Below are 13249 nucleotides of genomic sequence, written 5' to 3'. Positions count from 1 at the left end.
AAGCTCTGCAATCAGAGCCTGAAGCGAGGCATAAACGTTCTCAACCTCTGCATAACCAGGTATTTAAGTGCAAAGCACAAGCTGCAGAAAATTCTCTGGCTCCTCCTGCTTCCTCTTCTGCTGCAGTCGCGGCCTCTTCATCCTCCTCTGGAGTGACAGTGCCACCTGGCACCCCACAGAGGATCTGCCAGCAAAAACCAACACTTGGGTCACCAAGCATCTCCACAATGTCCCACGGAAGCGTTCAGCTCTGCATATCCCAAACGATGGAAAGGATGAGGAAGTACCCCCCTACTCACCCGCGATCCCTAGCCCTGAATGCCAGCATTTCTAAATTACTTGCCTTTGAAATGCTGTAATTCCGTCTGGTGGAGACGGATAGTTTTAAAAGCCTTATGGCGGTGGCTGTCCCACAGTACGTTGTGCCCAGCCGCCACTACTTTTCAAGGCGAGCCGTCCCTTCCCTTCACAACCAAGTAGGGGACAAAATCAGATGTGCACTGCGCAACACTATCTGTGGCAAGGTGCACCTGACTACGGATACGTGGACCAATAAGCACGGTCAGGGCCGTTATATCTCCATAACAGAACACTGGGTAAATGCTGTGGCGGCCGGCCCTGAGGCGGATAGCAGTTTGGCGCATGTCCTTCCACCACCGAGGATTGCAGGGTGCTTCAGTTTGCCTCCTGTTGCTTCCTCCTCCTACTCTGCTTCCTCATCCCCTACCAGCAACTCATCCGGTCAGTGTAACACCTTCACCACCAACTTCAGCACAGCTAGGGGTAAACAACAGCAGGCAGTTTTAAAACTTATCTGTTTGGGGGTCAAACCCCACACCGCGCAGGAGCTGTGGACGGGCCTTGAACAACAGACCGATGAGTGGTTTGTGCCAGTCAGCCTCAAGCCCGGCCTGGTGGTGCGCGATAATGGTCGAAATCTCGTAACAGCTCTGGGACTAGCCGGTTTAACGCACATCCCTTGCCTGGCGCATGTGCTGAATTTGGTGGTGCAGAGATTCCTTAAAAATCCCCCGATATGTCAGAGCTGCTGCATAAAGTGCGGGCTGTCTGAGCGTGCTTTCGGCGTTCTCATCCTGCTGCTGCTCGCCTGTCAGCGCTGCTGCGTAACTTCGGCCTTCCCGCTCACCGCCTTATATGCGACGTGCCCACTAGGTGGAACTCCACCTTGCACATGCTGGCCAGACTGTGCGAGCAGCAGCAGGTGATAGTGGAATTTCAGCTGCAGCACGCACGGGTGAGTTGCTCGGCGGTACAGCACCACTTCACCACCAATGACTGGGCCTCTATGCGAGACCTGTGTTCCTTGTTGCGCTGTTTCGAGTACTCCACCAACATGGCCAGTGCCGATAACGCCATTCTCAGCGATTACATGCTGCAGTGTGTCCTCAACGACCGCTGAGTTACCCTCATTCTAACTTGTGCTGATTACTGGGTGACCACGCTGCTGGATTTTAGTTACAAGGACAATATACCATCCTGGTGGGATCTGGGATCCCTGGTGTTGTCCGTGGCTGGGGGGGAAGAGACCGAGGATGACATTCTCCTGGGTGATGAGCAGGAGCCAGGGAGCTCCACCGCTTCCAATTTAGTGTGAATGGGGGCCTTCGTGCTCCAGTGTTTGAAGAGAAACCCCTGTATAAAAAGCATAAAGGTCAAAGACCTGTACTGGGTGGCAGCGTACTTAGTCCCCCGGTACAAAAACAAAATGGCGGACATGTTACCAGCATCACAGAGGGCTGTCAGAATGCAGCATTTCCAGGCCTTGCTGCAAGAGATACTGCATTCTGCTGTTGCGGGCACTGGCAGAGGAATTTCCACCTACAGCGAAACAGGTACCAATCCTACCGCGCCTGCAAAAATAGAGTGGTTTGAAGATGTGTTGGTCACTTCGGATATGAGATCATTCTTGCAGACAACCCATTGACAGCCGTCCTCCGGATCCAGCCTCAGGGAACGCCTAGACCGACAGGTGTCCGATTACATCGGGTTAACGGCCGATGTGGACGCTCTGAGAAGCGAGGAACCCCTTGACTACTGGGTGTGCAGGCTTGACCTGTGGCCAGAGCTGGCACAATTTGCCATGGAACTCTTGGCTTGCCCCTCGTCAAGTGTTCTGTCCAAAAGGATGTTCAGCACAGCAGGGGGATCATGACCGATAAATGCACTTGCCTAGCTCACGACAGTGTGGACTGCCTCACATTTTTAAAAATAAATGAGGCATGGAATTCAACACCTGTGATGACCATGTGAAATTTAATTTCCTCATGCCAGCCCACACATATCCGCCACCACCCAGAACAAAGAATGGCCCTTGCCTTATGTATATACAGCGGAATAAAGGGCCTTTATATCAGGTGAATACCTAATTTTTGGGGCCTGTACTGGACAACAGTTACATATTTATCCTGTGACCGCCTAATGTACTTCCAGCAACAGAATCCAAAGTTCTTTGCTGTCAGGTGAATGCCTATTGCCTAATTTTTGGGGCCTGTACTGGCCTACAGTTACATTTTTAATCTCCAGCCACATAATCGCACCCTAGTCTCACTCCTCTGCCTCTCATTATGGTGGCGTATGAACCGCATTCACCATAAGGACCTTCAAATGTTACAGGGTCATATAACTGTGCCCCTCACCCCGTACTGTGCCCCCTTATACCCTGCATTTTGCCCTCTTACCACACCACGTGCAGTGCCCCTAGTCAATCTCTTGTACTGTGCCCTCTTATACCCTTTTTATTCGGTCACGGTATGGCAGTGTTATCTGGTCACTGTACAAAGGTGTTATCCGGTCAATGTATGGCGGTGGTATCCAATAACTGGATGGCCATAACTGTATCCCTTTCCCTGGCCACGTTATCCTTTTTTAGACCTGGCATGAGCGGGAAAAATATGCAGATTGTGGTGCTTAAGGACCTTTGCACCACAATCTGAGTCAAAAATACGCTATACTGTGCCCTGTATTTCCCAGTAGAAAATGATCCTTGGGAAACACAGTGCTCATTCCTGACCACCAGGACCAGGTAGCGCTCTGTCAGTACATGACGGCCTTACCTCTCCGCCACGCTGCTCCGCTGTGTACTGGTTCTTATTCTGACACTAGGGCTGGGTTCACATCCTATTTTTGCCATTCATTTAATGCATACCAAAAATGTATGTGTTAACAGATGCTTCAGACCGATGCCGTACAGTGGTATCCATTCACCATACAGTTCCATGGTAGAAAAAAAAATTACGTTAACGTATGCATTTTTTTAATGGACTCTGCAGGATACAAAAACGTGGAGTGCTGCACATTTGTATACATCAATCCGATAGGAAATAAAAAAAAAAATGTGGGCTCCATCAGGGCACATTTTTGAGAGTTTCCCTTTAAGATGCATAAAAATGGCCCCTGATTAAAATACATATTTTTTGTGGGAATTTTTGCCAATGACCCCCCTATGGTATATCACTGTCCATATTGTGGGACTATTTGTGTACTTCTAGTAAGTGTTTGCTGGCTGCAAATATGACCTTTTTCAGGTCCGCCTGCCATTAAAGTTAATGGGGCCCGCCATGAATGCGCGGTTCGCGAACATTTGATCGCGAATGCGCATTCTCGAATCGTCCTGGCCGATGTTTGTCTATCACTAATTATTTTGCTGTGCTTCCTGGTTTTATAAACACCCTACATGTAATCTTTTGCCTGATCATACAACTGGGCTCAGGAGTAAAACAGCAAAAACAGCACCATGCGGATTTAAAGAGGACCTTTCACCCCTCCTGACATGTCCGTTTTAATAGCTCCACTTATTACCCATGTAATAACAATTATGGAGTGTCTATTCTTATGGCTCTATGTTGTGCCATTCCTTTATTAAAGTTATGAATGAATTGCTATTAGCCTTCAGTAAGGGTACAGAGGGGAGGTAACCAGTTGGGGGGGGGGGGGTGTACCTGCACAGACTGACTCTATCCAATCAGTGCTGCCATTGTCAGACTGTGTAGGTACACACCCCCAACTAGTTACCTCCCCTCTGTACCTTTACTGAAGGCTAATAGCAATTCATTCATAACTTCTAGTAGAAATAATAAAGGAATGGCACAACATACAGACATAAGACCAGATGTTCCAGAATAGTTATTACATGGGGAATGCAAGATGCTATTAAAACAGGCATCTCAGGAGAGGTGAAAGGTCCTCTTTAAGCCCAATGTGATTTACGCATCTTGTGCTGACAACTGTAGAGACTCTGGGGTGACATAATAAATGGAACCCCCTGAGAAGTGACCCCATATCAGAAAATACACTCCTAAAGGTATTTATTGAGGAGTGGAGTAAGCATTTTGATGCCTCAGATATTTTGCAGAAGTTAATGCCCAAATGCAAATTGAACATTTTCCACATATATGGCATTTCAGTGCCCAATATGCTGTGCCCAGATTGTGCCATCTGAGACCCACACCACACCCTTTAATTGTTAGGCGGGTACTGCTGGATATTGAAATGCCATATATGTGGATGTAAACTGCTGTTTGTTTATGCTCAGGGTTCAGACGGGAAATATCACCTTTTGGCTTTTGCAGTACAGAATTTAGTGCATTGTTTTACGGGTGCCATGTTGCAATCGAACAACCTCTGGGTACCAGTACTTCCATTTTCTGACAACCATACATTTTTCCATTTTAATTTTTCTCTCAACAGAGCTGTGTTAGGACGTAATTGTTGCAGGATGAGTTGCCATTATCATTAGTACTATTTTGGGATACATACGACTTTTTGATCACTTTTTATTTAGCTTTTTGGGGAGCAGGATAAAGTAAAGGCAGCAGCTATTCCATTGCTTTTTTTTGTTTTGTTATTGTGGCGAACACCATGTGGGAAAAATAACATGTTATCTTTATTCTGCTGGTCAATATGATTACAGAGATACCAATTTTATATATTTTCTTTTACGTTTTACCACTTTTACATAAAGCATTTTTGAAAAAAATAACAGTTTTTGTGTCACTATTTTCTAAGATGTTTTTTTTTATTTTTCTGCCAATCGTCTTGTGTAGGAACTCATTTTTTGCGTGATGAGTTGAAGTTTTCATTGGTACCATTTTGGGGTACATATTACTTTTTAATCGCTTGCAATTATGCTTTTAAAGGCAAGGAGTCAAAAAATGACATTTTTTTTTTTTTACCTGACAAAATAGATCATATGATATTTTTATATAGCCGAATATTTTTTTTAAAAATTTTTAGGCCGAATGTGAGCGGTCCGTGGTATCCCGGCCTGGCATCCAGCTGAGAGCAGGAGCGCACGGCGTCATTGGTTGCTATGAAGCCGTGCGCTTCGTGCCGCGGCTGCAGTACAGTAATACACTCCTATGATCTATACGAGTGTATTACTGTACTGCAGCTGCGGCAAGAAACGCACAGCGTCATAGCAACCAGTGACGCCGTGCACTCCTGCTCTCAGCAGGATGCCTCGACGGAATACCACGGACCGCTCACGTCCGTGTGCATTTGGCCTTATTTGCAGTATTATGCCTCATTCACAAGTCAGTGTTTTGGTCAGTGATTTCCATCAGTGATTGTGAGCCAAAACCAGGATTGGAGCCTCCACAGACATAAGGTATAAGGGAAAGATCTGCACCTGTTCTGTGTTTAGAGCAGCACCTGGTTCTAGCTCAAAATCACTGATGGAAATCACTGACCAAAACACTGACGTGTGAATGAGGCATTACACAATAAAATAATTTTGGTGTTTGTGTTGGCATTTTCCGGGAGGCATATTTTTTTTAATGTCCTGTCAATAGTCTTGTGTAGGGTCTCGTTTTTGTGGGTTGAGGTGATGTTTTCATTGGTACCATTTTGGGATACATAATACTTTTTGATTGCTCGCTGCTACACTTTTTGTAAGGCAAAGCTACCAAAACATGGCTATTTTGGCACCTTTTTTTTTTTTTGCATAGTTCTTCTGATGGGCTAGATCATGTGATATTTTTTATACAGTCGATTGTTATAGACGCATGATACCTAATATGTCTATTTTTTATTGTATATGGCTTGATGAGGCTTTTTTTTACATGAAACCTTTTTTTATTTTTTTACTTTTATTTTTGTCCCACTATGGGACTTCAACTTTTGGGGATCTGATCCCCTCTACAATGCATTACAATACATCATGTATTGTAATGCCTTGCCTGACAAATTTTTCACTGGCAAAGTGCCTATGAGACCTAACCTGGGCACAGGGCCTCATAGGCTTCCATAGCTGGCAGGCTATGTCTGTTTATGGCTTTGGGCTGCTATAGCAGGAGCCCCACCATTCGCGATCACCATAGTTGTTGCGATCGGATTTGACCACGCATCTAATGGGTTAATGCGCCGGCATCTATGCATTTATGTATTTACCAATGCCGGCAGATGCAGCAGGAGCTTGGCTGTCAGTAACAGCCGGGCCCCTGCTGCTGATTAAGTGGGCGCAGTTTCTTCTTCTGACCGATCAGAGCACCGTAATTTACGACGGCTGTTGGGAAGTCACTTCCCCGGCGCTGTACATGTACAGTGGATGTCGGGAAGGGGTTAGTGGTACATATTTTGGTTTCTAATAGCACATAAATCACAGAAGAAATGCACCAAACGGATATGCCACTGACTATACTGGCTAGTCATAAATGCAGATATTAAAAGCTGAGACTTTCGCCAATATATTCCTGTCAGGAAGATATCGGAGCCCAACATGCACCACGTCACAGTTCTCAGCATGGCAAGGGGTCCTACCACTAAGCTACCTATGGTGTGAACAAGGTCTGAAGGTGATGTAATCCAGCTCACAGCCAAGCTTCCACACAACCGCCTAGCAGGACAACTAGTGCAATGTGAACAAAGCCAGACTGTAAGCCACACCCATATCAGACCATGTGATGGAGGTTACCAGGTGCAAAGGAGAGTGTTTGAATGCCAGTTAACCACTTGCCGCCGCGCTAACGCCGAAAGGCATCATTGCGGCGGCTCTCCCAGGCTACGCTAACGCCAATAGGCGTCATCTCGCGTGAGCCGAGATTTCCTGTGAACGCGCGCGCGCTCACAGGAACAGAAGGTAAGCGAATGGATCTCCAGCCTGCCAGCAGCGATCGCTCGCTGGCAGGCTGGAGATGTGATTTTTTTTAACCCCTAACAGGTATATTAGACGCTGTTTTGATAACAGCGTCTAATATACCTGCTACCTGGTCCTCTGGTGGTCCCTTTTGTTAGGATCGACCACCAGAGGACTCAGGCAGCTCACTAAAGTAGCACCAAACACCACTACACTACACTACACCCCCCCCGTCACTTATTAACCCTTTATAAACCACTGATCAGCCCATATAGACTCCCTGATCACCCCCCTGTCATTGATCACCCCCCTGTCATTGATCACCCCCCTGTCATTGATCACCCCCCTGTAAGGCTCCATTCAGAGGTCCGTATGATTTTTACGGATCCACGGATACATGGATCGGATCCGCAAAACGCATACGGACGTCTGAATGGAGCCTTACAGGGGGGTGATCAATGACAAGGGGGTGATCACGCATATAGACTTCCTGATCACTTCCCTGTCATTGATCACCCCCCTGTCATTGATCACCCCCCTGTCATTTTTTTTAATCAAATCGTTTTTATTAAACCCCTAAAGACAGTAGTTTACAAATCAATACAGTGCATTTTCTTACTCCATCCACATTACAGAATCAGTGTACATCAGTATCATATCAGTACCAACACACTTACAAAACTAGTATCTGCATGAACTATATACTCCTAAGAACACAATAGACACCAGGAATTTATATATGTCCAAACCCTCCCAGAACCCCTCCCACCCCCCCCCCCCCTGTAAACTAGTCTTGTATCTGTCTGAGCCTATATGACCACATGGGTATGAGATAACCAATCACTCCACAGTTTATCAAACTTCTGAGGACACCCTCTTTTCACAAACACCCCTTTCTCTAATATCAACATATCATGCACCTTCCTCTCAAACTCCTCCAATGTAGGCGGACTCCCCTGGATCCATCTCATAGCCACCAGCTTCCTGGCCACATACAACAACCTTCCCACTGCCACCTTGACAGAGTCATTCCCTCCAATCTCAGATACATAACCCAATACGCACACCTTAGGGTCATTTTGAATTCCCAACGTCATTTTACCATTAATCATATTCCTTACAGCATCCCAATATTTCCCAATCACCGGACAAGACCACAACATATGCAACAAGTCCGCACCATCTTCCATACATTTCGGACATCTGTCATCAGATCTTACTCCCACTTTTTTTAGGAATACCGGTGTTTTGTATACTCTATGTATGATAAATAGTTGGGACAATTTACCCTGTTCACTCAAGGACACCCTGGGGACACCTTCCAGAATATCCTCCCACTCATCCTTAGACATATCACCCAAGTCAGCCTCCCATTTCTTCATTCTTGAGAGCGGAAACCCCTCTAAGAATTTACCAAGTAAAAGAGCGTATACCTGCGATATCAGCCCTCTCTTCCCCCCCCCTGTCCGAAGGACAAGCTTGTGAATTACCTCCATTTGGGCTATCACACATCCTTTCCGCAACGTAACCTCAAGAGCATGCCTCACCTGAAGATATTTATAAAACCATCCCTTAGGGATATTAAATTCCTGCTGCAGGGTCTGAAACGACTTACATAACTTGCCCTCAATCAATTGGCCAATTCTCATCACTCCCTGAGTTTCCCAACTTCCAAGTCCAGACATGTTAAAGAATTCAGGCAATAGGTGATTATTTCTAATAGGAGAGAGCTCACTGATTCCACCTACCCCTCTCAGTTGCTTCACCCTCGCCCAAATCTTTTTCATGAGGTCGATAAGAGGAAGTTTTCCCCTCTCAGCATGCATACCTGACCCTTCCAGAATACCCATGAGGTCCCGACTACCCAACCAATGCTGCAAAATCTGTCCCGTCATATCCGGCACCTGGAAACTAATCCATCCCTTGAAATGCTGACACTGGGAAGCCAAAAAGTAAATCAATGCATTAGGAACAGCCAGGCCTCCTTCAGACTTAGCGTACTGCAATGTTTCCAATTTAATCCTAGCCTGACCGTACTTCCAAATAAGATCCCTAAATATAGAGTGAATTTTCTTAAATCTATCTAGGGGGATCCATACGGGAGCATTATTCAATACGTAGAGCAGCTGAGGCATCATAACCATTTTTAACAGGTTCACTCTACCTACCACAGAGAGAAAGAGCCTACACCATGACCTCACCTTAAGCCTGAAAGTAGCCAGCAACGGGGACAGATTGAGGACCTCAAAATCCGTTATTCTAGGTGTTATAAACAGTCCCAAGTATTTAAATTTATCCACCCAAGGAACCAAACTATCTGCTTGTCTTCCTGTCAGGGCCTGCCCATCAATTGGCATCAAGGAGGATTTTTGCCAATTTATCCGCAGACCAGAAAAGCCACCAAATCTATCAATCAATGCCATGGCCGCATCCAGGGACGCCTCAGTATCACCCATAAAAAGCAGAGTGTCGTCTGCGTACATAGCCACTTTGTTGTGTAGCCCACCATATTTAAATCCCTGTATATTCGTTGATAAACGAATGTGTGCCGCAAGTGGCTCTATTGCAAGAGCAAATAATAAGGGCGACAAAGGGCATCCCTGTCTGGTGCCCCTGGTCAGGGCAAAACGGTCCGACAACCCTCCATTGGCTCTGATTCTCGCCTTGGGACTAGAATACAGGACCTTAACCCACCGAATGAACCGCTCTCCAAAGCCCATGATTCTCAAGACCCCCCACAGGTAACTCCACTCCACACTATCAAACGCCTTGGCGGCGTCTAGAGCAAGCAAAGCCCTATCTCCACTATTATCTGCCGGAATACTCAAACTAGTATATAACCTACGGAGATTAATAGCTGTCGATTTCCCAGGCATAAACCCCGTCTGGTCCGGATGCACAATAGTCAGGATCACCTTGGACAACCTGTTCGCCAACACCTTCGCCAGGAGCTTAACATCAGCCGTAAGAAGCGAGATCGGTCTGTAGGAATCCGGAACTTTAGGATCCTTCCCAGGTTTAGGTATAACCACAATTATAGCTTCCTGCATCGAATGTGGTAGCGAACCTGCCTCCAATGAGTGCTCAAGCACCTTAAGTAATTCAGGAAGTAGTATCCCCTGCAACTTTTTATACACCTCTACTGGGAGTCCATCAGCTCCAGGCGCCTTACCGTTCGCCATATCCCCAAGCGCGGCTTCCAGTTCCTCAAGTGTAATTGGCTCCTCCAGCCTTTCTCTATCCTCCTCTGACAGCGCCGCTAACTGTGCCTCCCCTAGAAAATCAGTCAGTGCCTCTTCAGAGCCAAAACCAGTGGAAGTATACAGAGATACATAAAAACTTTTCAGAATATCTAATATTCCTTCTGTGTCCTGCCTACTATTCCCAAAGTTATCTTTCAATTCCTGAATACATGAGGAGCCTCTCTGGGCCTGGGAAACCACCGACAACAGATGTCCCACCCTCTCACCCTCTTCAAAGGACCTCTGACGATAAAAACTCCTCTTTCTCTCTGCGGCCTGCACTAAATGACACCTCAGCTGCTCCTGGGCTACCGCCAGCGCCTCACTGTTAATCAGGGTGGGGGATCTACTAAACACTCTCTCAGCCTCCACCACCAGGACATGCGCCTTAACATCCGCCTCCCCAGACCTAGATTTGTGCTTGCTAATTTCCTTCATCAAGACTCCCCTCAGGAAAGCTTTCATGGCGTCCCAGACCCCGGGTACCGAAGCCGTCCCTGTGTTAATAGCAAAAAATTATTTAATCTCCAGAGAGATCCCAGACAAATCGCCCAACACATTCAGCCAATGTGAATTACATTTCCACAGCCTAGGTCCCTGTCTGAGCACCCCCAGGCACAAGTCAATCTGCACCAGAGAGTGGTCAGACAGCGACCGAGGATGATAGAGAACATCCTTAACCAGTGGCAGCATAGCATCGTTAACAAGGGCCATATCAATACGCGATAACGAGTGATGTGTGGCTGATCTACACGAGAATTCCAGCTTATCAGGGTTACGCAATCTCCAAACATCATGTATCCCTACTTCACACATAATATTCCTGAGAGCCCTGCTCCCCGGTAAACCTCCTGCACCGTCCACCCGACATCTATCCAGGGAGTCATCTAGCGTGCAATTGAAGTCCCCAACCAGTAGCCACGGCAACCCAGGGAAGTCCGCCACAAAGTCCATAACCTCTCTCATCAATGGGGAAGCAAATGGTGGGGGCACGTACACGGACACAAGCACCACTTGTATTCCATCCAACTTACACACCACACACACATACCTGCCATCAGCGTCCACACAGTCCTGCAAGTGTTAATACCTTATGCTACTATGCACAATCATGCTTACACCTCTAGAGTAAGAGGAATGAGTTGAATGTAGCGCATGGATCACCCAATTTTTACCCATCCAGTGTAAATTATCTCCAGTCAGATGCGTTTCCTGAAGGCAGCATATAGCCGGCTGAAACCGCCCTAAGTATTGAAAAACACACTGTCTCTTCCGCGCATCTGCCATCCCCCTCACATTCCAACTTAAGACTCTAATCACCTGTGACATGATAAAACTTCAGACCATACTTGAATCTCACAACCCACTCAGACTTCCTCTGCGCACAGTTCAAGACCATAACCCTTCCCCCCAACTGCCCATCCACCCCCCCATCCCCCTCCCCCCCTCTCATAACCAGTTTGCTGTAACTAGGGAATGCTATCCCTTTGGTATCATCCTCACATGTTAAAACAGGGCAATCCGAGAGCACTTTGCCCCTCAGCATATAACAATCAAAACAGATTATAACACAGTTCCTCAGGTAGAGAATCCTCCCCACATCTGAGAAAAACATTTTCCTCCCTTATCTACCAACTCCCTCCACAGGATCTACCTAATGGTAGCATTACATAATACACTTCTTAACTGGTGCAACCTGTATAGCAACCTTAGAATGCAAATGCAGATAAAAATTGAACATAAGAAACAATCTCTTAGCCTCCTTCAAGTATTCAGGGTCCCACTTCTCAGTTGTCGCTCGTGGACGTCCAGCCACTGCGCCGCCTCCTCCGGATCTTCAAAAAACCTGGTGGATCCCAATGCCACCACACGCAATTTAGCAGGAAACAACATAGCATATTGAACTTGTAGATTTCTCAACCTTTTCTTTATGTCCATAAATCTGCTCCTCCTCCGTTGTACTTCATTGGAATAGTCCGGAAATATGGACACTTTCACCCCATTCAGGACCATCTCCTCATTGTCCCTTGATTGCCGCAGGATAGTGTCCCGGTCTTTAAAATGCAGGATCTTCGCCAGTATAGGCCGAGGCGGTCTGCCGGGCGGAAGCGGCCTCATGGGGACTCTGTGCGCCCCACCCCCCTGTCATTGATCACCCCCCTGTAAGGCTCCATTCAGACGTCCGTATGATTTTTACGGATCCACTGATACATGGATCGGATCCGCAAAACACATGCGGACGTCTGAATGGAGCCTTACAGGGGGGTGGTCAATGACAGAGGAGTGATCACCAATATAGACTCCCTGATCACCTCCGTCATTGATCACCCCCCTGTAAGGCTCCATTCAGACGTCCGTATGATTTTTACAGATCCACGGATACATGGATCGGATCCGCAAAACACATACGGACGTCTGAATGGAGCCTTACAGGGGGGAATCAATGACAGGCGGGTGATCACCCATATACACTCCCTGATCACCCCCTGTCATTGATCACCCCACTGTAAGGCTCCATTCAGATGTCCGTATGTGTTTTACGGATCCACGCATCTATGAATCGGATCCGCAAAACACATACGGACGTCTGAATGGAGCCTTACAGAGGGGTGATCAGTGACAGGGGGGTGATCACCCCATATAGACTTCCTGATCACCCCCCTGTCATTGATCACCCCCCTGTCATTGATCACCCCCCTGTCATTGATCACCCCCCTGTCATTGATCACCCCCCTGTAAGGCTCCATTCAGACGTCTGCATGTGTTTTACGGATCCACGCATCCATGGATCGGATCCGTAAAACGCATACGGACGTCTGAATGGAGCCTTACAGGGGGGTGATCAGTGACAGGGGGGTGATCACCTCATATACACTCCCTGATCGCCCCCTGTCATTGATCACCCCCCTGTCAT

The sequence above is a fragment of the Bufo gargarizans genome, chromosome 4 (genome assembly GCF_014858855.1).
Source record: "Bufo gargarizans isolate SCDJY-AF-19 chromosome 4, ASM1485885v1, whole genome shotgun sequence".
NCBI classification, from domain to species: Eukaryota; Metazoa; Chordata; class Amphibia; order Anura; family Bufonidae; genus Bufo; species Bufo gargarizans.
The sequence above is the reverse complement of the archived record's forward strand: the minus strand, read 5'-3'. Positions refer to the sequence as shown.